The sequence below is a fragment of the Cervus canadensis genome, chromosome 13 (genome assembly GCF_019320065.1).
Source record: "Cervus canadensis isolate Bull #8, Minnesota chromosome 13, ASM1932006v1, whole genome shotgun sequence".
Lineage (NCBI taxonomy): Eukaryota > Metazoa > Chordata > Mammalia > Artiodactyla > Cervidae > Cervus > Cervus canadensis.
The window spans coordinates 43,620,702-43,648,169 of NC_057398.1; the positions used below are offsets into that span (position 1 = coordinate 43,620,702).

Here is a 27,468-nt window from a genome sequence, read left to right on the forward strand (position 1 = left end):
TGCTTTTTTAACTTATATGCATGCAGAGTACATCATGAGAAATGCTGGGCTGTATGAAGCACAAGCTGGAATCAAGATTGCAGGGAGAAATATCAATAACCTCACATATGCAGATGACACCAGTTTTATGGCAGAAAGCGAAGAAGAACTAAAGAGCCTCTTGATGAAAGTGAAAGAGGAGAGTGAAAAAGTTGGCTTAAAACTCAATATTCAGAAAACTAAGATCATGGCATCTGATCCCATCATTTCATGGCAAATAGAAGGGGGAAACAGTGGAAACAGTGACAGACTTTATTTGGGGGGGCTCCCAAACCACTGCAGATGGTAACTGCAGCCATGAAATTAAAAGACGCTTACTCCTTGGAAGAAAAGCTATGACCAACCTAGACAGCATATTAAAAAGCAGAGATGTTACTTTGCCAACAAAGGTCTGTCTAGTCAAAACTATGGTTTTTCCAGTAGTCATGTATGGATGTGAGAGTTGGAGTATAAAGAAAGCTAAGCACCGAAGAATTGATGCTTTTGAACTGTGGTGTTGGAGAAGACTCTTGAGAGTCCCTTGGACTGCAAGGAGATCCAACCAGTCTATCCTAAATGAAATCAGTCGTGAATATTGATTGGAAGGACTGATGCTGAAACTGAAGCTACAATACTTTGGCCACCTGATGAGAAGAACTGACTCACTGGAAAAGACCCTGATGCTGGGAAAGATTGAAGGCAGAAGGAGAAGGGGATGACAGAGGATGAGATGGTTGGATGGCATTGCCGAGTCAATGGACATGAGTTTGAGTAAACTCTGGGAGTTGGTGATGGACAGGGAGGCCCGGCGTGCTGCAGTCCATGGGGTCATAAAGAGTCGGACACAACTGAGTGACTGAACTAAACTGAGTATTACACTTAGTATCTCACCTTCATTTTAGAGAAAATTCTTTGTTGATAGACCTTACTATATTGTTCAACAGAGAGGGGATATATATATATACATACACATATGTGTGTATATATATATATGTATATGTATACTTATGGTTGATTTGCATTTTTGTATGGCAGAAACCAACACAACATTGTAAATCAACTACCTCCCAATTAAAAAAAAAGATAGTCTCATGTACAAAAATCTTTAGACTTTTAGCCTGAGAACCTCTTTTTCTCTAGGTGATCCCAGTGCTTCATTCCTTTTCCACTAGTAATTAAAACAGATGTGCTTAGTCACTTAGCTATGCTAGACTCTTTGCAATCCCATGGACTGCAACCCACCAAGCTCCTCTGTCCATGGGATTATCTCAGCAAGAATCCTGGAATGGGTTGCCATTTCCTCCTCCAGAGGATCTTCCCAACCTAAGGATCAAACCTCTGTCTCCTGCATTGGCAGGCGGGTTCTTTACCACTGAGTCATCTGGGAAGCCCAGTTAACACAGATAAAATGAGGTGCATATTCCTGGAAGGAACAAAAATTCCTTTGGGCAGAGGTCACAAGCAGAAACAAATATGAATGCCATCACAAATTACAGAAGACATTTTTCCAAGGGTTCCTATGCTAAATCCTACATGAAATAGTACTTCTGTCATAATTACTCAGGCAATTATCATGTTTCATACATTCAGATTAAAAACAATGATTCTGATGAAAAGTAAAACAAAAGCTTCATCATTGATGAAGCTAAAATAAAAAAAAACAATGTCAGCCAAATACAAAACACATTGGTGGTGGTGGTTGGTAGTGCTTTGCTTACTTTTTATTATCATTTGTTTCTGGTGACACTGAAAAATCAGTAATCTGAAATGAAATATTTTATCATGTGCATGATAACATGAAGAAAGCAAAAGACAAAATCAATAACCTTACATTGCTACCTTCAGTGGTAAAGACAACAGGAACACATATCAAATGTTTTCTATAAACAAAATAGTTACCTATAAAAAGGGGAAAAAGGGAAGGACAAGTCCAGTGGAAATTATGCACTTGTCCAAGAATTATTCTGCATTTTTAAAAAATCTTCCCCATATCTGTGGCATTTCATCTCATAAAGAACAAAAAACCTTTGGATACTTTTCTCTTTCTCTCTTGCTTCTTTGCAATAATTAGTAATAACTCCGCTAATACTTTATGCAAATCTTCATTACAGCACTTTTACCATTATAATTATTTGCTTCAGTGCCTGTCTTTCCCAACAGACTGTGTGTGCTTGGAGGCCTAGAGCTGTCTTAATCATCTCTTCACATCACAGATGCTTGCTAATGCTTGTTATATAACACAATGACAGGTTGAAAACTCATGAGTCTACAGGAGGGCCAAGGAAGTAACATAAAGGAATGAAAGCCAGGTGTAAGATGACCAGTGGGGGTACTGTTACTCTGAGAAGTCCCTGATCCATCTGAACATGGTAGCTTCTAATTAGACCTGGCAGACTGTCGCTAAGGACATTATCAAGAAGCCAGATATCTAAATATGCATGTGAAGTTTGTCACATTTAAAAAATACTGTGCAAGACAAAACATTATCAACTAGGCAGATTTTGTCCATGGGGCACCAGTTTGCAACCAACCAACAGGACATATGCTAATGTGTACTTGGGATCAACAAACCCCAATATTGAGGAAAGTTTTGTCCTCAGTCTGAATGCAAGTAACTATTCTCAGGGTTGCCAATAAGGTTTTAAATAATCTGAATATCGCTGAAAAACATTTAACTCAAATGACTATAACCATAACCATAGTACTAAACTATACTATTTACACATACTCACAGGGGCATCTGGTCCCATCACTTCATGGCAAATAGATGGGGAAAAAATGGAAACGGTGGCAAATTTTATTTTCTTGGGCTCCAAAATCACTGTGGATGGTGACTGCAGCCATGAAATTAAAAGACACTTGCTCCTTGGAAGAAAAGCTATGGCAAACCTAGACAGCATATTAAAAAGCAGAGACTTCACTCTGCCGGCAAAGGTCGACAGAGTCAAAGCTGTGGTTTTTACAGTAGTCATGTATGAATGTGAAAGTTGGACCTGAGAACTGAAGAATTGATGCTTTCAAACTACGGTGCTTCAGAAGACTCTTGAGAGTTCCTTCGACAGCAAGGAGATCAAACCAGTCAATTCTAAATTCCAACATCCCCAGATATGTAGATGACGCCACCCTTATGGCAGAAAGCAAAGATGAACTAAAGAGCCTCTTGATGAAAGTGAAAGAGGAGAGTGAAAAAGTTGGCTTAAAGCTCAACATGCAAAAAAAGAAGATCATGGCATCTGGTCCCATCACTTCATGGCAAAAAGATAGGGAAACAATAGAAACAGTGAAAGACTTTTATTTTTTGGGCTCCCAAATCACTACAGATGGTGACTGCAGCCATGAAATTAAAAGACGCTTGCTCCTTGGAAGTAAAGCTATGACCAACCTAGACAGCATATTGAAAACCAGAGACATTACTTTGCTGAAAAAGGTCCATATGGTCAAAGTTATGTTTTTTTCAGTAGTCACCTATGGTTGTGAGAGTTGGACCATAAAGAAAGCTGAGCACCAAAGAACTGATGCTTTTGAACTGCGGTACTGGAGAAGACTTTTGAGAGTCTCTGCAAGGAGAACAAACCAGTCAATCCTAAAGGAAATCAGTCCTGAATATTCACTGGAAGGACTGATCCTGAAGCTTAGACTCCAATACTTTGGCCACCTGATGTGAAGAGCTGACTCATTAGCAAAGACCCCAATGCTGGGAAAGATTGAAGGCAAGAGAAGAAGGGGACAACAGAGGATGAGATGGTTAGATGGCATCACCAACTCCATGGACATGAGTTTGAGCAAGCTCTGGGAGTTGGTGAAGGACAGTGAAGCCTGGCGTGCTGCAGTCCATGGGGTCGCAAAGAGTCGGACATGACTGAGCAACTGAACTGAACTAAATTGGTAAATGCTTAGAAATTTTATTCACCAAACATATCATTTTCCCAATGTTGGATAAATTAAATGTTACCACACTAAATAAAGCATCATATTACATTTAAATAATTATCAGTGGTTTTCTTTCATTTCTCACTATAATCCCATAAATCAGATATCAGTCCCACTGTGCTTACAATTTAGCTGAGACACAGCCATACAATCTTAAGTCATTACTGAGTCATTACTCAGTTCTTTTAGGGCTTTCCAGGTGGCACTAGTGGTAAAGAACCCACCTGCCAACGCAGGAGGCATAAGAAACTTGGGTTCGAACCCTGGGTCAGAAAGATCCCCTGGAGGAGGATATGGTAACCCACTCCAGTATTCTTGCCTGAAGAATCCCATGGACAGAGGAGCCTGGTGGGGTCCATAGGGTCACAAAGAGTTGGACACAACTGAGGTGACTTAGCAAGCATGCAATTAGTTCTTTTAACTCCTATAAATGTTCTTTCAGAGATCCATTCATTCATTCATTTAACACAAATTTATTGAACATTAATATGACCAATAGTTCCACAAAATAAAATGTCAGAAATCTGAAATATAAATGTAAATCTACAATTATAGTACGATATGATTCAAAATTCCTCCAAAGCTCAGTTTTATAATAAGTGAGTTCTAGAGGTTTTTAAATCACTTTCTAGTACCTGTCATTGAGTTAAGAATGTGCGAGTATCTTAACATATGTGATATTTTGAAAACCAGACTATTGCTGTACCTAATCCATGAGAGAAATAGGTACAGTAAATAGAAACAATTCCGGCTTTGTCTATGTTTATTAGATAATTAGTTAATTAGAACACTTTTGCAATGTTTTCTTAATCACTCAGTACAGTAGTGCAAAGAAATCAAAGTTAATCCATCCGTCGCAAAGGGATTGACTACAGGTTTCTTTATTCGATGTATTTCTTTTAAAACTGTAAATTTAGTGTTTGTGCTACTCTTGAAATATCCCAATTAACAACCCAGAAAGGAAAAAAACTGCATCATCTTCACAATTTGACAAGTGGAAAATTATGTGACAGAAAGGTTAACCTAACTGATTATACTCAGGTGAGCCTTTAGCAAACTAGGATTTCTCTACCAGGACTCATCATATTTTAGAAACTGCTTTTCCAATGAACCTATTGTTTATACAGTCACTTCTGTGCTGCTAAGATACTTGTTGGTTTTGTCTTCTGTTTCTGATTTTGCCACATTATTTTTTTTAAAAAGCACAGCTTCTATAGCAGTCTAGACACTATAATCTTTGCTGTCATCACTAGCTATGCTTTTGGGGGAATTAACACTTTGACTTTGATAAGGAAATTGCAAAACATAAAGATAAAATGGTAAAACAAAAATATTTTTATTTGAAATATTATTTCAAATCCAGGATTTGAAATAATTACATTTACTCATAGTAAAGAAAAAAAAGAAAAAACAGTATCTCAAAATCCAATACTTAACCAGAAGACTAGGGCAAAGAATAGGATAGATTTGCTGGACTGTACATTATAAACTACTGACTAAAATTAAGGTCCTGTCCATAGTGGTGGCTCAGCTGGTAAAGAACTTGCCTGCCATGCAGGAGATGCAAGAGGCACAGGTTTGATCCCTGGGTCAAGAAGATTCCCTGGAAAAGAAAATGGCAAACTACTCCAGTATTCTTGCCTGGAAAATTCCATGGATAGAGGAGCCGATGGAGTCGCAGAGTCAGACACGACTGAGTATATGTGCGCACACACACACACACACACACACACACAGCATACTTTAATGCTTTGTGAACAGTAAGTTGGACTCACATTAGAAAGAATTCACCAGACTTTGAACTGACAATCCAAGGACAAAGTAATCTGATTTTGCGTCTAAACTCAGCCTTGATTTTGATGTCAGTTAATTTGCTGATGACTTTGAAAACATTAAATCGTTGCCGTCCTCAAACCTGGAGAAATGAGTCATCTGTTTCTGTCAAGTGGAAAAGAACAAAATCAGCAGGAAAGGAAATCTTATTTCTAAAGTTCAGAAAGAATGCAATAAACAGTGGAGATTATTTACCAGTAACTGCACTTTTTTTTTTTTCCCCCCCAAAATTCGCAATGCTCCTTTAAAGAGCAAAAAGGCAAGCAACTTGAAGGATACATGACAATCAGGCCTTCTTTCTACCACATTTTTGCAGTAAAAGGGAGCCAAGGAATTTTCCTGGCATAACTTTTTGGTCCTTGAAAGAGAAGCATAAATAAGCCAATGCAAATTTTTTTTCCTTAGAGATTATTAGACCATCTTCATATCTTTAACGGAGCTTCCAACTTATGTCCCCTGTAATAAGTCATACATAATGTCAGTTATAATCATTTTTTAGACTCATTAGCTAAGAGTCAGAGGTTTTACATCCTTTGGCAGAGTCACCATTTACATGGGGCAGATTTAGGATTTGAACCACAGCCTCTGGATTCCATACTTAAGCCTCTGTTCTAGTGAGCTTCTTCCAGTGAACTCTGATACTTTGATTGCCTGACCCTTTCTTTCCTTTTCTGTATACATAAATAAAGATGCCTGACTTACCTTGGTCACAGAGTTGTTATGAATATCAAACATCATAATGTATATCAACATGTTTTAGAAATTTAACAGCCAGAAGTTTTTATTTCAATGCATATAGAAAGTATGGTTGACTTGCCTGAGAGAAAAGTGGTTACGTGGCTCTAAGTTAGCTCTTTCTATGGTAATCTAATAATTACCGATTTTTGCCTCCCAACTACCCATCCACCCAATCACCACTTCTGCTCTCCTACCAGTCAAGCCAGATGATACTTTAGTTTTACAGAAAGAGATGCAGCTTGAGCCAGTACTGAGAAACGAGTCCATATTCCCATCCTTCTAGTTTACTCAGAATATATTTACTCAGACTTACCCTGGAGGAAGGACAAGAGAGGAAATACTACTCATGTTTCTGAGTCAGTTTTACCTAACACCACAGTGTAGGGAGAGTTTGGCCATTTAAAAATACAAATTTATTTCTAAGTGCACTGACTTCGTATATTCACTTACCACCCACCTTGAGGTCTGCTGAAGGGAAGTAAAGAAAAATAGGAGCTCACGGCCCTCTTTTATCAATCCTGAGGAATTTACCAACAATTTTAGTGATCCGAAGAAATTAATAAGACACAACCCAATTTTTAAATAAAATGGTTAACTTTGAGCATTGCTTGAAGTACCACATTGAAAGAATTGAAAATCTATCATGGAAGCATTCCACCACTTATTGTCCACAAAAGCAGTTTCTATGTGTTAAAACCAGAGTCAGAAAGCAAGAGGCAATTTTAGAAATGTAAATCTTTACTTCACACAAAGTACAAATTTGTGAGAGGCTGATTTCTTCTGTTCCAGTAAGAACTGCATTGGTTCAGATCCACAGAATTAGAGTGAGCTATTAATGCTAATGAAAACTCAAAGTGTTGCATGGCACACCCAAGGGAAACTTTTATTTTTAATATCTCAATCATCCTCTTCGCCAGACACCAGGCTGAGTCCTTTGTATGAAGTATTTTCATTAATCCTTAAAACTCTTTCAGGTGAGACTATTACTAATTCCCATTTTATCAGGAACCAGCTAGTTAGCATGCATGCGTGCATGCTCAGTCACTTCAGTCATGTCCACGGAATTTTCCAGGCAAGAATACTGGGGTGGGTTGCCATTTCCTCCTCTATGGATCTTCCCGACCCAGGGATCGAACCTGCATCTCCTGCATCGGTAGAAGGCTTCTTTAACACTGAGCCACTTGGGAAGTCTAGCATCTTAGTGGTGGACCCAAAGCTAAAGCACATTACAATCTTGAGCTATTTTTAAAAATTAAGTGGGAAAGTGCTTATACCAGGGCAACTGCTTTCTTTTCCTCTACACTTGGTGATCAGTAGGAAAAGCACTCTGTCTGTAGCTCTATGAATATTGGAAAACAAATAATGGAGCTCTTTTTTAGAATATTTGAAAGGGAAATTATCTCCCATGTGTTTCTAGACTTCAATTCACAGAAAATATCAAAAGAAAGATACCTGAGAAACAGAAGGCATCTTTGTCTCCTGTTACACATTAGCAGCATGGAAGATTCATCACTACTTTCATATGGTTACCAGGGGCTGCCCAGGTGGCGCAGTGGTAAAGAATCCTCCTGCAAACGCAGGAGAGGCAAGAGACACGGGTTCGATCCCTGGGTCAGGAAGATCCTCTGCAGTAGGAAATGGCAACTCACTCCTGTATTCTTGCCTGAAAAATTCCATGGACAGAGGAGCCTGGCTGGCTACAGTCCATGGGGGTCACAAAGAGTCGGACACATCTGAGCGACTGAGCACGCACGCAGGAGAGAGCAGAATGGGATGTCACAGCAGCGTGGCTTCAGTCAGCCCCCAGTTTGTGGGGGAACTCATGTAACTCTCTGAGTATCACTTTTTCACTCACTGCTCCATGAATAACCCCCCAGGATGCCACATGTGTGGAAGATGTCCTCTCAGAGGGAAGACCATGCTTTTGTGCAAGGCTTATGGATCTTCACAGACCTGCAAGATTGTAAGGTGCTTGCAGACTAGGAAAGAAAGTGAACATCTGCATCAAAGCCAGAAAGGTAGCCAGAATGTGATAAGTCTAATATCTAGGAGAGTAGCTGAGAAATGTGAGATTTAAAAGAGAGAAGTGTATCAGGCCATGTGGTGGGAGGAATCCATGACAAAGGAGGCAAAAAGGATTAAACTTCAATAAATTTAAACAAGGGAAGATTAGATGTCAAAGGAAGAAGAGCTGAGACAAGGCAGACACACCAGCAACTGGACCCCGGCTTCCCTTTGATATTCTGCCATCCTATGAAGGAAAGACATGGGAGATACGGTAGTGAGGGGGAGTCATGGCTGAAATCAGAAGTCCTTGAGCATTATCCTAAAATAGGATGTGTCAGCAATGGAAAGCTTTGAAAGATTTCTATCAGGGTTAGGTTCAGAGCTGAGCTTTGGGAAGACCAAAGCTGCCTGGGACACTGTTTCAAAATATGGGCTATTAGATTGTTCACTTGTTTGTACACTCATCTAAAGGACTTTATTTCTGTGTCAATATCTTCCAAGCATTCATTTTACTCTCTAGAAGAACACTACTTACCTAGAAGTCAGAAGAATTTTTCTAATTGGTTAATGATCCTCAATAACCTCAGATACGCAGATGACACCACTCACAGCAGAAAGCGAAGAACTTTCACTCTTGATGAAAGTGAAATAGGAGAGTGTAAAAGTTGGCTTAAAACTCAATATTCAGAAAACTAAGATCATGGCATCTGGTCCCATCACTTCATGGCAAATAGATGGGGAAACAATGGAAACAGTGATAGACTTTATTTTTCGGGGCTCCAAAATCACTGCAGATGGTGACTGCAGCCATGAAATTCAAAGACACTTGCTCCCTGGAAGAAAATCTATGACCAACCTAGACAGCATATTAAAAAGCAGAGACATTACTTTGCCAACAAAGGTTAAGGCTATGGTTTTTCCAGTAGTCATGTATTTATGTGAGAGTTGGACTAAAAGGAACGCTGAGCACTGAAGAATTAATGCTTTTGAACTGTGGTGTTGGAGAATATTCTTGAGAGTACCTTGGACTGCAGGGAGATCCAACCTGTCCATCCTAAAGGAAATCAGCCCTGAGTATTCATTGGAAGGACTGATGCTGAAGGTGAAACTCCAATAATTTGGCCACCTGATGCAAAGAACTGACTCATTGGAAAAGACCCTGATGTTGGGAAAGACTGAAGGCAAAAGGAGAAGGGGGCAACAGTGGATGAGATGGTTGAATGGCATCACTGATGCGATGGACATGAGTTTGAGTAGGCTCCACTGATGCGATGGACGGGGAAGTCTGGCGTGCTGCAATCCATGGCATCACAAAGAGTTGGACATGACTGAGCGACTGTACTGAACTGAACTGAAGGATCCTAAACCCAGGAGTAGTAAATGAAGGTCTGAGAATTATACACAACCACTGGGACAGGAAACATGGACCGGGAGCTTATATTTTAGATAAAGGTAAAATGCAGCTGCATTTGGGGTAATTAAAGCTCATAAACTCTCAAGTCTCCCCATTAAAGTGTATTGTGAGCTCTAGATTATGACTCACAATAATACTCCTCTTCCCAGGTGGTAGCGGTAAAGAACTCACCTGCCAATCCAAGAGACATAAGAGATGCAGGTTCAATCCCTGGGTTGGGAAGATCCCCCAACAGGAGGGCATGGCAACCCACTCTAGGTTCTTGCCTGGAGAATCCCATGGACAGAGGAGCCTGGTGGGCTACATCCATGGGGTCACAAAGTGTTGGACATGACTGAAGTGACTTGGCACAGCACAGCCCGATAATAGCATTACTGATGGTGAAGGACAAGGAAGCCTGGTGTGCTGCAGTACGGCTCCAGTTCCAGTTCAGTCGCTCAGTCGTGTCTGACTCTTTGCGACCCCATGAACCACAGCACGCCAGACCTTCCTGTCCATCACCAACTCCCAGAGTCTACCCAAACCCATGTCCATTGAGTCGATGTTGACATCCAACCATCTCATCCTCTGTCGTCCCCTTCTCCTCCTGCCCTCAATCTTTCCCAGCATCAGGGTTTTTTCAAATGAGTCAGCTCTTCGCATCAGGTGGCCAAAGTATTGGAGCTTCAGCTTCAGCATCAGTCCTTCCAATGAACACCCAGGACTGATCTCCTCTAGGATGGACTGGTTGGCTCTCCCTGCAGTCCAAGGGACTCTCAAGAGTCTTCTCCAACACCACAGTTCAAAAGCATCAATTCTTTAGGGTTGCAAACAGTCAGACCCATGACAGTGACTGAACAGCAACAAGAATATTAACCTTATAAGGAAAAATAAACCCTACTCTGAAGTCTTTACATCTTGAGGGAAATCCTGGAGAGTGAAGTCACATGGCAGGATCCTCTGGTATTCTGTTGTGCTGATTCCCTCCTCTGGGAAATACTGGGATTAGGCATGAGAAACCGTCCAGCAATAGGATCCTATGCAACTTGGCCTTTCGAGTTCTAAATACGGCGATGTATCAAGTTGACATAGTACCACCTCACCAAACTGAACAGGACTTTGAGGCTATGCACAGAGCTGAGGGATTTATGCAAACAGTACTTCCTGAGGGCTTGATGGGTAGTCTGACTGACTAGGAGAGAACAAGAAACAATTGAAAAAGCACATGTCTTCAGCGAGCTTACATTCAGGTGTGGGGATAAAGATGCCTGTCACAGTCAGTAACGAGATAATGAAACAGGCTGTGAAAGAAAGAAAATCAGATCACATCACAAAGTGAGTGAAAGGCTACTTCATAGAGCTGGCCAAGGGAGACCTGTCTGAAGAAGCAATGAATGAGCAGAAACCAGAGTGGTAAAAAGTCAAGAGCCAGAGGAGGGCATCAAACACAGAGGGAAGTAGCAGATCTAAGGGTCTTCTGACAAGAATGCATACGGCATGTTCAATGAAAACAAAGAATGCTCATGAACCTAAAGCATAAAAATGGATGGGGAACACACTGGAAAAGGAGGTCAGAGAGGTTCATGCTGGCCAGATCATCTGTGGACATGTTTCTGAATTTGGGTTTTATTGTGAATATAGAAAGCTACTGGAAAAGTTTGAACAAGGGAATGTCCTTTCAGGACAAATAACACTATTTAAATAACTTCATGCACTCTGAATGCTGAGTGCAAAATGGACTGCAGGAAAGCAAATTCTGAGATAAAATAGTTACATGGCTACTGCCGAAGTTCAGGTGAAAATCAATACTAGCTTGGACTGAGGGTGGCAGTGGGGAGGTAGAGGAATGAACAGAAGACAGACATATTTTGGAGATCAAGCCAGCAGGCTTGATGAGATTGGGGCTTGGTTCTTGGTGAGAATGGGGTAAGAATGAGGAGAAAAAGAGAACAAAGCCAAATCCTAGGTCTTATTCTTAAGTGCCTAAGCAACTACCTAGATGGATGTGGCATTTACTGAGACTGGGAAAACTGGAGGAAAGGGGAAGGGTAGGGGGAAATCCAGAGGTTCAATTTACTTCAATCAAACCAGTCAATCCTAAAGGAAATCAACCCTAAATACCCACTGGAAGAACTAATGCTGAAGCTGGAAGCTCAAATACTTTGGCCACCTGATGGGAAAAATTAATTCACTGGAAAAGACCCAGATGCTGGAAAAGACTGAAGGCAAAAGGAGAAGAGGGCAGGAGAGGATGAGATGGTTGGATAGCATCACTGACTCAATGGACAGGAACCTGGGAAAACTCTGGGAGATGGTGAGGAACAGGGAGGCCTGGCAACGCTGCAGTCTGTGGAGTTGAAAGAGTCGGACAAGACTTAGCGAATGAACAAGGGGGAAATCCAGAGATTCAATTTAGTTGCATTACAGTTGAGACATCTACTAGTAATTAGATGGGAGATGTGAAAAAGGTAGTTGTATACATAAGTCAAGAGGCTAGGATGTTATTGAGACTAAGAGACACAAATTTGGGAATTATCAGTATTTGGATGGATTTAAAGCTGTGGGACAAGCTGTGATCACTTAGGGAAGACTAATCATAGAGATATCTGAGGTTACTGATATTGCTCCAGGAGTTCCTGATGGACAGGGAGGCCTGGCGTGCTGCGGTTCATGGGGTTGCAAAGAGTCGGACATGACTGAGAGACTGAAGAAGTGAACTGAACTGAATCATAGAGATGAGAAGAGTGCCCAATATCAACGCCTGGGAGTTGAGCATCTGGAGGCTGGTAGAGGGTGAATAGCCATCAAGGACCACTGCAATAGGAGGAAAACCAAAGGAATATGAGAGACAGAAGTCATAGAAAAAGGTATTTCAAGGAGGATGTGGGCAATAGTGTATAATGAAGTTGATATGCTGCATAAGATAAGACAGTGTCAAACCTCGCGAAATATATCATATTTCTTGTGGATATAGTTTCTAAAGAATGCATCTTAGGTTTTACTGATATGACATGAGAATCCAGGTAAAACTGAATACATTTACTCACACCAGATGTTTGGAATAAATATAAACTTTTATTCATTATCACTTCCATTCATCTTTCATGCATCAGTTTTAGATCCTACTGTAAGACTGATATATATCAATCTGTGCTCTATATACCAAGATATATACCAAACTGTGCTATATATCTTCAGTTCTCACTGTGTAGAATTTTAAAGATGCCTATAATATTTTAGCTCAGCCTAAAGACACGTGCAAACTGAATACATTTCTACTGAACTGTTAGATCTATGAGGGTGGGAACAAGCCTGATGTGTTCATAGATAAAGTCCTGGAATTTAACAAATGTCAAATACCTTGTAGATTCTCAAAAACTCCAGTTGATAGATAATTTAATCATCAATCACTTATTCTGAGTCACTGCAGCACCAAATTAGAGCAAGTAAAAGATGATTAGCACTCCCATTTGGCATACTGAAATGAGGTAGTGACAACTGAGCAAAGTCCTGTGTAAACAGGTAAACACCAGTGTAGCTCCAAAGCCTTCCATTATTCATAATATTGGTGCATAATAAATCTCCACAAGCACACGATTCACTGCCACACAGGTTCAGATGGACAGCACTCACCTACAGTTTCCCTCACAGCCAATTATAGAATCTATTGATACACAGTTGATCTAAAAAGCATCTTATTCCAATTCTCCACCAAATTCCGGAAGAATATAAGATCACAGTATGTGGACACCCAAGAAGAAATTCACCAAGAGTTTCTGCTAAAAGGTGTGCAAATAGCACAGTTTGGTTTTGGGGACAGGTTAATTGGAAAATCTATATTAAACCATACTCACATGAAGCACTTTGATAGGCACTATGAGGGATACAAAGGAATATAGAATGACCCAGCAATCCCACTTCTGGGCATACACACCGAGGAAACCAGATCTGAAAGAGACAGGTGCACCCCAATGTTCATCGCAGCACTGTTTATAATAGCCAGGACATAGAAGCAACCTAGATGCCCATCAGCAGACGAATGGATAAGGAAGCTGTGGTACATACACACCATGGAATATTACTCAGCCATTGAATTCATTTGAATCAGTTCTAATCAGATGGATGAAACTGGAGCCCATTATACAGAGTGAAGTAAGCCAGAAAAATAAAGACCATTACAGTATACTAACACATATATATGGAATTTAGATAACCCTATATGCAAGACAGAAAAAGAGACACAGATGTACAGAACAGACTTTTGGACTCTGTGGGAGAAGGCGAGGGTGGGATGATTCGAGAGAACAGCATTGAAACATGTATATTATCCAACCAGCCCAGGTTGGATGCATGAGACAAGTGCTCGGGCCTGGTGCACTGGGAAGACCCAGAGGGATAGGGTAGAGAGGGACATGGGAGGGGGGATCAGGATGGGGAATACATATAACTCCATGGCTGATTCATGTAAATGTATGACAAAACCCACTACAATATTGTAAAGTAATTAGCCTCCAACTAATAAAAATAAACAAACAAAAAAAAAAAGGAATATAGAGTACATTTCCAGGCCTTTTGGAATTCTAAAATCTATTTAGGTACATGTCTTTCACTTTATGAAATGTTAAATAAAAATATAACATTGCAATAATAGAAAAATTACAAATGTGAGGTCCTTTATAATTAATAGTCATCCCATTCTTCAGTGTGATTCAAATATAAGGTGGATAAGAATCTTTAGTTGAATGTGGTAAACACAGGAACACAGTAAAGTGTGTGCGTATGTGTGTCTTGTTCTCCCCTAAAATAAAAATTATCAGTCCCAGAGCATCATATATAAGAAACACACCTTGACGCATGTTTCTTGTTGCATGGCAACCATGAGGAAATGTAATGCTGAGAAAGAGATCTCGAGGACACAGCCTGCATGTGGGCCTGTGTTTCCAAGCAGAGAATAAGGTTTCCACCCCTACAATTACTCTTGTATTATGTGGTGGGGGTGGTGGTTCAGTTGCTAAGTCGTGTCCTACTCTTTGCAACCCCATAGAGTGTAGCCCGCCAGGCTCCTCTGTCCGTGGGATTTCCCAGGCAATACTAGAGTGGGTTGCCATTTCCTTTTCCAAGGGATCTTCCTGACCCAGGAATTGCAGCTGCACCTCTTGCTCGGCAAGCTGATACTTTTAGCACTGAGCCGCCTGGGAAGCCCCTCTCTTGTATTAGGAGTGCATGTGTGCTCAGTCGTTTCAGTCCCGTTCAGCTCTTTATGATCACATGAACTGTAGCCTGCCAGGCTCCTCTGCCCATGGGATTCTCCAGGCAATAATACTAGAGTGGGCTGCCATGCCTTGCTCCAGGGAATTTTCCCAACCCAGGGATCGAATCTGTGTCTCCTGCATCTCCTGCACTGCAGATTCTTTACCCCTAAGTCAGCAGGGAAGCCCTTCTCTTGTATTACAATAACACCTTATTTGAGAAACAAAATGGCACGGTAGAAAGAGCAATAGATCAAGAGTCAAGGGGCTTGGGGATTCCTGACTTTGCTACCAAAACAGGTCAGCAGGAGGAAGGCAGTCTGGAGCTCTCCCCAGCTCTGAAGTTGGACACACAGCCACTTACTTCTTCTGTGTGATCCTAGGCAAGTCACACAGCTTTCACTGTTATTTTCTCATCTATAAACTGGGGAGAACAGTATCACTGGAATCTAAAATGCTTGTAACAATATGCCATCAAATTTGGAAAATTCAGCAGTGGCCACAGGGCTGGAAAAGGTCAGTTTTCATTCCAATCCCTAAGAAAGGCAATGCCAAAGAATGCTCAAACTACCGCACAATTGCACTCATCTCACACACTAGTAAAGTAATGCTCAAAATTCTCCGAGCCAGGCTTCAGCAATACGTGCACCGTGAACTTCCAGATGTTCAAGCTGGTTTTAGAATAGGCAGAGGAACCAGAGATCAAATTGCCAACATCTGTTGGATCATTGAAAAAGCAAGGGAATTCCAGAAAAACATCTATTTCTGCTTTATTGACTATACCAAAGCCTTTGACTGTGTGGATCACAATAAACTGTAGAAAATTCTGAAAGACATGGGAATACCAGACCACCTGACCTGCCTCTTGAGAAACCTATATGCAGGTCAGGAAGCAACATTTAGAACTGGGCATGGAACAACAGACTGGTTCCAAATAGGAAAAGGAGTACGTCAAGGCTGTATATTGTCACCCTGCTTATTTAACTTATATGCAGAGTACATCATGAGAAACGCTGGGCTGGAAGAAGCACAAGCCGGAGTCAAGACTGCCGGGAGAAATATCAATAACCTCAGATATGCAGATGATACCACCCTTATGGCAGAAAGTGAAGAGGAACTAAAAAGCTTCTTGATGAAAGTGAAAGAGGAGAGTGAAAAAGTTGGCTTAAAGCTCAACATTCAGAAAACAAAGATCATGGCATCTGGTCCCATCACTTCAGGGGAAATAGATGGGGAAACAGTGGAACAGTGTCAGACTTTATTTTTTTGGGCTCCAAAATCACTACAGATAGTGACTGCAGCCATGAAATTAAAAGACGTGTACTCCTTGGAAGGAAAGTTATGACCAACCTAGACAGCATATTAAAAAGCAGAGACATTACTTTGCCAACAAAGGTCCATCTGGTCAAGGCTATGGTTTTTCCAGTGGTCATGTATGGATTTGAGAGTTGGACTGTGAAGAAAGCTGAGTGCCGAAGAACTGATGCTTTTGAATTGTGGTGTTGGAGAAGACTCTTGAGAGTCCCTTGGACTGCAAGGAGATCCAACCAGTCCATCCTAAAGGAGATCAGTCCTGGGTGTTCATTGGAAGGACTGATGCTGAAGCTGAAATTCCAATACTTTGGCCACATTATGCAGAGAGTTGACTCATCTGAAAAGACCCTGATGCTGGGAGGGATTGGGGGCGGGAGGAGAAGGGGACGACAGAGGATGAGATGGCTGGATGGCATCACCGACTCGATGGGCATGAGTTTGGGTAAACTCCGGGAGTTGGTAATGGACAGGGAGGCCTGGCATGCTGTGATTCATGGGTCGCAAAGAGTCGGACACAACTGAGCGATTGAGCTGAACTAAAGGAAAGGATACATACCATATGATTCCAACTCTATGACAATCTGGAAAAGACAAAACCATGGAAACATTAAAAAGATCAGTGGTTTTCAGAGGCTAGAGGGTAGAGGGAAGAATAGGAAGAATACAGAAAATTTTTCAGGCCATGAAATTATTCTGCATGATGCTATAGTGGTAGATACATGTTATTATACATTTGTCCAAACTCATATACAATAACAAGAGTGAACTCTAATGTAAACTACAGACTTTGGGTGGTAATGCTATGTCAGTGTAGGTTTATCAGCTGTAACAAACACACCACTCTAGTTATTACTGTTGTTCAGTTGCTCAGTCAGACACTTCAGTCGCTCAGTCTTATCTGACTCTTTGCGACAACATGGACTGCAACACACCAGGCTTCCCTGTTCTTCATCATCTCCCAGAGCTTGCTGAAACTCATATCCATTGAGTCAGTGATGCTATCCAGCTATCTCATTCTCTTTCGTCCCCTTCTCCTCCTGCCTTCAATCTTTCCCAGCATCAGGATCTTTTCTAATGAGTCAGTTCTTCGCATCAAGTGACCAAAGTATTGGAGCTTCAGATTCAGCATCAGTCCTTCCAAAGAATGTTTGGAACTGATCTCCTTTAGGATCCACTGGCTGGATCTCCTTGCAGTCCAAGGGACTCTCAAGAGTCCTCTCAACACCACAGTTCAAAAGCACCAATTCTTTGGTGCTCAGACTTCTTTATTATCCAATTCTTATATCCATACCTAACTAATGGAAAAAGCATAGCTTTGATTAGACAGTCCTTTGTCAGCAAAGCAATGTCTCTGCTTTGTAATAAGACGTCAATAGCTTTTCTTCCAAGGAGCAAGTGTCTTTTAACTTTATGGCTGCAGTACTATCTGCAGTGATTTTGGAACCCAAGAAAATAAAGTCTGTCACTGCTTCCATTGTTTCCCCATCTATTCACCATGAAGTGATGGGACCAGATGCCATGATATTTGTTTTCTGAATGTTGAGTTTTAAGCCAACTTTTTCACTCTCTCTTTCACTTTCATCAATAGACTCGTTAGTTCTTCTTCACTTTCTGCCATAAGTGGTTGTGTCATCTGCATATCTGAGGTTATTGATATTTCTCCCAGCAATCTTGATACCAGCTTGTGCTTCACACAGCCTGGCATTTTGCATGATGTAGTCTGCATAAGTAAGCAGGGTGACAATATATAGCCTTGACATACTCCTTTTACAATTTGGAACCAGTCTGTTGTTTCATGTCTGGTTCTAACTGTAGCTTCTTGACCTGCATTGACATTTCTCAGGAGGCAGGTAAGGTGGTCTGGTATTTTCATTTCTTTCAGAATTTTCCAGTTTGTTGAGATCTACACAAAGACTTTAGCATAGTCAATGAAGCAGAAGTAGCTGTTTTAATAGAATTCTCTTGCTTTTTCTAAGATTCAAAGGATGGTAGCAATTAGATCTCTGGTTCCTCTGCCTTTTTAAAATCCAGCTTGAACATCTGGAAGTTCTCAGTTCATGTACTGTTAAAGTCTAGCTTGGAGAATTTTAGCATTACATTGCTAGCATGTGAAATGAGTGCAACTCTGTGGTAGTTTGAACATTCTTTGGCACTATCTTTTGTTGGGACTGGAATGAAAACTGGCCTTTTCCAGTCCTGCAGCCACTGCTGAGTTTTCCAAATCTGCTGGCATGTTGACTTAGCACTTTAACAGAATCATCTTTTAGGATTTGAAATAGCTCAGCTGGAACTCTATCAGCTCCACTAGCTTTATTCATAGTGATGCTTCCTAAGGCCCACTTGACCTTGCACTCCAGAATGTCTGGCTCTAGGTAAGTGATTACACCATCGTGGTTATCTGGGTTATGAAGATATTTTTTGTATATTTCTTCTGTGTTTCTTGCCATCTCTTCTTAATATCTTTTGCTTCTGTTAGGTCCATACAATTTCTGTCCTTTACTGTGCCCATCTTTACCTGAAATATTCCCTTGGTATTTCTAATTTTCTTGAAGAGATCTCTAGTCTTTCCCATTCTATTGTTTTCCTCTATTTCTTTGCACTGATCACTTAGGAAGGCTTTCTTATCTCTCCTTGCTATTCTTTGGAACTCTGCATTCAGGTGGGTATATCTTTCCTTTTCTCCTTTGCCTTTCACTTCTCTTCTTTTCTCAGCTATTTTTTTTTCTTTTTTTTTTTTTATTAGTTGGAGGCTAATTACTTCACAACATTTCAGTGGGTTTTGTCATACATTGATATGAATCAGCCATAGAGTTACACGTATTCCCCATCCTGATCCCCCCTCCCACCTCCCTCTCCACCCGATTCCTCTGGGTCTTCCCAGTGCACCAGGCCTGAGCACTTGTCTCATGCATCCCACCTGGGCTGGTGATCTGTTTCACCATAGATAATATACATGCTGTTCTTTCAAAACTATTTTTAAGACCTTCTCAGACAATCACTTTGTCTTTTTGCATTTCTTTTTCTGGGGATGATTTGATTACTGCCTCCTGTACAATGTTATGAGCCTCCTTCCATAGTTCTTCACGCACTCTGTCAGATCTAATCCCTTGAATCTATTTGTCACTTCCACTGTATAATTGTAAGGGATCTGATTTAGGTCATACCTGGATGGCCTAGTGGTTTTCCCTACTTTCTTCGATTTAAGTCTGCATTTTGCAATAAGGAGCTCATGATATGAGCCACAGACAGTTCCTGGTCTTATCTTTGCTAACTGTATAAAGCTTCTTCATCTTCGGCTGCAAAGAATATAATCAATCTGATTTTGGTATTGGCCATCTGGTGATGTCCATTTCTTGGATGAGAAGTTGTCTCTTGCGTTGTTGGAAGAGGGTGTTTACTATGACCAGTGCATTCTCTTGGCAAAACTCCATTAGCCTTTGCCCTGCTTCATTTTGTATTCCAAGGCCAAACCTGCCTGTTATTCCAGGTTGTCTCACTATTGACAACCTCTCCAGTGTGGGATGTCAGTAGTAGGGGAGGTTATGTATGTGTAGCAGCAGGGAAACCACTGTTCCTTCCTCTACATTTGTCTGTGAAATTTACAACTGCCATGTACTCACTAAACCCTGAAGCCCAGATTCAGAACTAATTCTGAGGGCTGGTCCTTCTCCCTATTAGAGACCACCCAAATATGACTTGCCTTCCTGCTTAGATAGACAAGCTGACTATGTCTTAGCTCTCAGTCCTTGGACTTCACACATGTCCCTATTACACTACCTTTTCGAGAAATCTCTATTACTAATTATTTCTTTGCAACAATGACTGCAGAGTGATTTCAGTGTGTGTCTATCTTTGGTACTTGATTTCTACTGTCAGCACCTGAAAAAGGTTCAGCTCAGCCACGGTTTGCTCTATCTCACCAGACAGGAGTAGAACCTTTCTCGTCTGGCTTATCCTGTTGCAGATGGCTAAATAGGCCCTGTAGATGTTCAAAGCACAATAAATCATTCTTCATTTATCACAACTGTGATGACAACTGGAAAAAAGTAATCTATGTATGTGTGGTAGATAGATGGGTCAGGCCTATAATCAGTCTATCTATAGATGGTACTGAAAATTTTCCTGAGGAAATAATTCACTCTCAGGAAGAAGTCAAGCTGGGTCAAGTGCAAAGATAATTTGTAAAGAGGAAGACTAATTTTACGAGTTCAGATTTGTCATCCAGCCCGGTCTTCCCATATATTCCTGTCTGAATTCTAGTAAGAGATTGGGAAAGAGAGGTTATATATAGAAAAACATTTGCAAACCACATGGGAGCCATGTGGAAAAAATGGAAGAGTAATGAGAGAGGAGCATTCTCCCTACTTCTGTATGGCCTTGGCACAAGAATGACATCAGAGAATCCCTTAGGCATCTTCAGACCAAAAAACATCTGTGGTATCACTATCAGGAAAAAGAACCAGGTAGCTAAAAGAAGGGATCGTTACTTAGTAGAAGCCAGATGGACACAGCAGAAGAGGGTGGGAAATGGAGTGAAATTCACCTCTGGGTATTACAAGTAAGGATGAGGCAACTTTGCATCAATCAACACACAAAAAGAGGATTATATTATTAATAAAAAAGTAAAGTCACTTAATAGCTAACATAAACAGCTCTGGTTTGTTAATCAAGAAATACATTGAGTAAAAAAATTAAAAATGTGTTGAGTGAAGTATTCAACTAAAGGGCTTTCCAGGTGGCTCAGTGGTCAAGAATCTACCTGCCAATGTAGGAGACGCAGGAGACAAGGTTCAATTCCTGGGTGGGAAGATCCCCTGGAGAATGGAATGGCAACTCACTCCAGTATTCTTGCCTGGAGAATTTCATGGATAGAGTAGCCTTAGTAGGCTACAATCCAAGCGTTGGACATGACTTAGCAACTAAACCACCACCAACCACCACATTCTACTAAGGATCATGAGTCCACAATTACTGTGATGTCAGGAGCCAAGAAAAAAATAAATTACCTAGCTGCTTTGTTGAAGATGATAGAATATATTCATTTTTATAGCTATTTTTATACCTATTTAATTTAGAAACAACTCCTACTGACCTAAGCACATGTCAGGTTGCTATGAAAAGCAATGGATAAACAGATAGCTAAGTTATTCTTGGAAGGCAGCTATCAGATATAATATATTTTCAAGTGCCATGATATAGACATAATTGAAAAGAAGTGTAAGTTCAGATTAATCTACTAAGAAGAAAGTAACTTTTAATTTGAACATTTTCATGTAGAAAAAAGGAGAAAAAATATTGCAGAGGTGCATTTTTATAGGAGATTGGGCTCTCACATAAGTACATAAGGAAAAACCAAAGAAAGTTAAATGTATCCTTTTACATTTCTGAAGTTACCCATGAAGTATACACAGATGTGGGTTTACAATCATTTAGGATTTTTAACTTAAAGTCTCAGAACCACCACGTAATCTAAAGAACAGAACAACAACAACAAAAACTGTGCCTACATGATCTATGCATGGCCATGATTCTCCTTCTCCTTTTAAGTAACTTCTTAAAGAGAAATAAAGAATTCCATTGTTTCCACTTCATAGCAAATAGATGGGGAAACAATAGAAACAGTGAGAGACTTTATTTTCTTGGGTTCCAAAATCACTGCAGATGGTGACTGCAGCCATGAAATTAAAAGACACTTGTTCCTTGGAAGAAAAGCCATGACCAACCTAGACAGCATATTAAAAAGCAGTGACATTACTTTGCCAACAAAGGTCCATATAATAAAAGCTATGTTTTTTCCAGTTGTCATGTATGGATGTGAGAGCTGGACAATAAAAAAAAAGCTGAGCACAGAAGAATTGATGCTTCAAACTGTGGTGTTGGAGAAGACTCTTGAGAGTCCCTTGGACAGCAAGGAGGTCAAACCAGTTAATCCTAAAGGAAATCAACACTTAACATTCATTGGAAGGACTGATGCTGAAGCTCAAGCTCCAATTCTGTGGCCACCTACTGTGAAGAGCTGACTCATTAGAAAAGACCCTGATGGTGGGAAAGAAAGATTGAAGGCAGGAAGAGAAGGGGATAACATAGGATAAGGCTGTTGGACAGCATGACCAACTCAATGGACATGAGTTTGGGCAAACTCTGTGAGATGGTGAAAAACAGGGAAGCCTGGCGTGCTGCAATCCATGGGGATGCAAAGAGTAGGACAGGACTGAGTAATTGAACAACAATAATTGATTCTACTTGTTCATCCTATTTTAATATGAAATCTCCATGATCACATAAAAACAGAGCTTCAAAATTCATGAAGCAAAAACTGATAGAACTGAAAGAAACAAAGTCACAACTATAGTTCAATATTTCAAGACTTTTTGCAATCAACAGAACAGACAGGAAAGGTGAAGAAACAGGAGACCTCAACCATGGTACCAAATTTACCAATTGATATTTATAGAATATTCAATCCAACAGCAGAATACACACATTCTTTTAAAGTGCATTGGGACATCCACCAAGCTGAACCATAATCTGATCCATGAAACAAAACTTAAGAAATCATAAAAATTAAAATCTTGCAAATTCTCATTATAATAGAATTAAACTTAATAGAACTTAACAACAAAAAGAAACTGGAAAATCCCCAGATGTTTTGAAATTTAAAAACATGCCTCTAAATAGCCATGAACCAAAAAAGAAGTCACAATGGAAAACAGAAAGGATTCCTAATTGAATGAAAATGAAAACACAATAATATCAAACATGATGGGATGCATTCAAGACTGCTTAGAGGAAAATTCATAGCATTAAACACTAAAATTTTAAAATAGTTTTCCATCTTAAAAATTAGGGAAATAAGAGCAAACTAAAACCAAAATAAACAGAAGAAAGAAAATGACAGTTACGAAAAGAAACCAGTGGAACTGAAGACAGAAAAACAATAGATAAAATCAAAGGTTCGTTCATGAAAAAAAACTAAACTATTGATAAATATTTAGCCAGTTTGATAAAAAGTAAAAGAGAGAAGATACAAATCATCAACATCGGGGATACAAAATGCCCCTCACTATAAACCTTAACAAATACCAACAGGATAATAAAAATGTTACAAAGCAGATATTAAGCCATTTCTACCTACCCTTCAAATTTTTATGCTCAACTCAAAAACCTGTTTATGAAGTTCATAGAGGATTTATTCATAATTTCAACCCAAATACCTTTAATCTCATGGTTAAATAAGCAATAATGCATCCATGAAATAAACTATGACTTTTCAATAAAAATAGAACATTAATACCTGGCAATACCATAGTTGAATTTGAAATGTTATATTAAGTGTAATAAGCTAGATTCAAAAGACTTCATACAATATTACTCTGTATAAAAGGTATAAAATATTCTGGAAAAGACAATGTATAAAAATATTCTGGAAAAGATAAAAAATATAGGGACAGAAAACAGATAAAATGTTTGCAGGGATCAGAAAAAATGAACCTTAAAATAATGGAATAACTTAAACATGTGTGAAGGGGGAGGGATAGAATGATATGGGGTAAAATACTCTTAGAAACCACACAAAGAAGGGAGCTCAAGAATCAGAGTTAACAAATAACAGAAGAGGATAACTGGTTAAAATGGAAAGGATCCCACAGAAAGAGAACTCTGAAGAAGAAAAGGTTAAGCATTGTGATTGCCTGTGAAGTTCCAGAATGTTCTTTATCCTATAGTCCATGGGAAGGGGTGGGGACAGGTGTGATATGCAAAGTCTTAAAATACACAGCACACATCATAAATGTGAAATGGGTACTGTACAGTTTTCTTGGTGAATAAGGGAGACATTCATTAGGCAAAAAAATCAAATCAAGGTAATTACAGCACTCTTTCTTTCTCTCTAAAAAGCTAACAATTGTGGTGTCTGCCAATTTAGAACAGAAATATTTAAAAATGAAAGAATCCAATTTAGGGAGCTCTCTTTAAAAGTTAGTAGATGTATCAACAAAAGAGAAGAGACTATTGTCTTAATTGCCTTTTTGCTTTTTTTTCTTCTTCCCATCTGCTACAAAAAAAAAAAAAAATAGTGAATATATTAAAAGAAATGTTAATGGCGGAAAATTCTGTGGTTTTCATTAATGTTTTAAATTGGCTTTTCACAGAGTAACAATACATAAGCTGTAAAACAGAAAACATATTTAAACAGTATCAATAATAAAATGCTCCAATTGAGGGCTCTTAAATGCCTTATTTAAACATCTTGCTCTCGGAAGTGCTGAGTTTCAAATAATATCCACATACATATATAGGCATACTGTATGTATACACATATAGGTATACAAAAGTGAAATTAATTATTAATAGATTTAGCTCATTCTATCTATAGTCTTAAATTCAAGGATCAATAACAGAATCCATAGATAGGCCCCTACATTCATGCTAATCATTATTTTTGAACTTTTTTTGCTAATTCATTAAATAATTAGCTAATGGAGAAAAATGGAAACTCGTTATCTTGAACACTTCCTGATTCTAACTTTGAAGAAACTCCTAAAAAAGGATTATTGTTGTTTTTCAGTTGCCAAGTCGTGTCCAACTCTTTTGCGACCCATGGACTGTAGCCCACCAGGCTCCACTGTCCATGAAATTCTCCAGGTAAGACTATTGGAGTGGGTTGCCATTTCCTTCTCCAGAAGATCTTTCCAACCCAGAGATCAAACCCACATCTCCTGCTTGGCAGGCAAACTGTTCACCACTAAGACACCAGAGAAGCCCCCAAAAAGGATTATAAGGTACCAGTAATGATAACAAGAGGTAATGGGTCTTGATAATTCCCAGTTTGGGTGAACAGAACTGTGGAGGAAGTTTTCAAGACACTCGACTTTTCTCACAGCTGTGAAGCTCATTGCTCAAGCCAAAACTAAGTAGTAATGTCCCTTTTTTGCATTTAAGCCCCACGTCTAATCTATTATCAAATTTAGTTGACTCCCCATCCTCATTAAAACCACCCTGGTCCCACATATCATTATTATGTCAAGAACTAATACAATACCTTTTTAAATAGTCTCCTGTTGCCACTTTTACTGAGTTATAATCCATTTGTCTCATGATGGAAAGAGTGAACTTTGACAAAATCTAATCAGAGGGTTTCACTCTTCTAAAAACTTCTCATTGGTTTCCCATACTCTGCATAAATTAGAACTTCTTAACTATGATTTACATATCTATGTTTTAGGGAACTCCCACCAATGTGACTAACCTTATTCCTTGTCACCATCTTTTCACCTACCATGCTTACCCCATTGACCTTCAGTTCTTCAAATACACTGAGCTATTTCCTCCTCAGAACACTGGACTACCTACCACTCTGCTTGGAATTCTCTTCTTGCTCACCTACACATGTCAATCTTAAATAAATGTCACCTCTTTGGAGAGGCCATGTGACCATCCAATTTAACAATTCTCCAGTCATATTACATGGTTTAACCTAATTTTTTTCCATAACACTTCATGCTATCTCAAATGACCTCCTTTATGCCTTCATTCATATTCTTTCTTTTTTCCTTCCTTTGTAAACTGAATGCATCTCCCACCCTCAATTTATGTATTGAAGTTTTAACCCCCAATATGATAGTACTTAGAAATAAAACTTTTGAGAAGTAATTCAAGTTACATAAGGTCAAAGTAGATGGGGAAAAAAGAGGAAACAGTGACAGATTTTATTTTCTTGGACTCCAAAATCACTGTAGACAGGGACTGCAGACAGGAAATTAAAAGACACTTGCTCCTTGGAAGAAAACCTATGACAAAATTGACAGCGTACTAAAAAGCAGAGACATCACTGCCAACAAAAGGTCTGTATAGTCAAAGCTATGGTTCTTCCAGTAGTCATGTATAGATGTAAGAGCTGGACCATAAAGAAGGCTGAGCAACAAAAAATTGATGCCTTCAAACTGTGATGCTGGAGAAGACTCTTGAGAGTCTCCTGGACAACAAGGAGATCTAACCAATCAATCCTAAAGGAAAGCAACTCTGAATATTCATGGGAAGGACTGATGCTGAAGCTCCGCTGCTGCTAAGTTGCTTCAGTCGTGTCCAACTCTGTGAGACCTCATAGACAGCAGCCCCCCCAGGCTCCCCCATCCTTGGGATTCTCCAGGCAAGAGTACTGGAGTGGGTTGCCATTGCCTCCTCCCTGCAAAGAGCTGACTCACTGGAAAAGATCCTGATGCTGGGAAAGATTGAGGGCAGGAGGAGAAGAGGGTGAACGGGGATGAGATGGTTGGATGGCATCACCAACTCAATGGACATGAGTTTGAGCAAACTCCAGGAGATAGTGAAGGACAGGGAAGCCTGGGTTGCTGCAGTCCATAGGGTCGCAAAGAGTCAGACAAGACTCAGCGGCTGAACAAGGACAACAAAAGTCAAAAGGCTGAGGTTCCTATTATGAAATTAGTGTACTTATAAGAAAAGGAAGAGTGAGAGAGACAGAGATCTCCACATGCACACTCTAAGGAAAGACCAGGTGAAAACAGAGGGTGAGGCAGCTATTTGCAAACCAGGGAGACAGCTATTTGCAAGACCAGGAAACAAACTGACTGGCATCTTGATCTTGCACACTCCCCAGCCTCCAGAACTGTGATATTCATTCCTTTTTCCCTCCTTCTTTCCTTTTTCTCTTTTTCCTTCCCTCTCCCTCCTTTCTTTCATCCTTTCTTCCCTCATTTCCTTCCTTCCATCTCTTTCTCCCTTCCCCTCTCTCTCTCCTCCTACCTACCTTCCTTCCTTCTCTGCTTTTCTCCTTTAGAAATTAAGAATCACATATGAGATATTTTGCTTACCACTATGCCAGGAATAGAGAAAGTACTTAAAAATGTGTTTGCATACTGATATCATAGAGCTAGCTACAAATCTGATTGTTCATTCAGTGAATATTTATAAAGCAACTACATATTCCAGACACTGAAATATGAGACAGAAAATACCATTGTCTTCATG

At 39.9% G+C, this 27,468-nt stretch overlaps 1 protein-coding gene across 5 annotated transcripts in view; it reads right to left on the bottom strand.

Annotated features, from left to right (window-relative positions):
• The window catches only part of RGS7 (regulator of G protein signaling 7), a 458,444-nt gene that overhangs the window by 248,617 nt on the left and 182,359 nt on the right, over positions 1-27,468 (bottom strand). The window contains exon 2 of one of the 5 annotated variants that reach the window (XM_043485430.1): positions 5,724-5,886. The exons of the other annotated variants lie outside the window; for them this stretch is intronic. The gene's annotated coding sequence lies outside the window, so the exon portion shown is untranslated. The remainder of the gene's footprint in view (positions 1-5,723; positions 5,887-27,468) is intronic. 5 annotated transcript variants of the gene reach the window in all.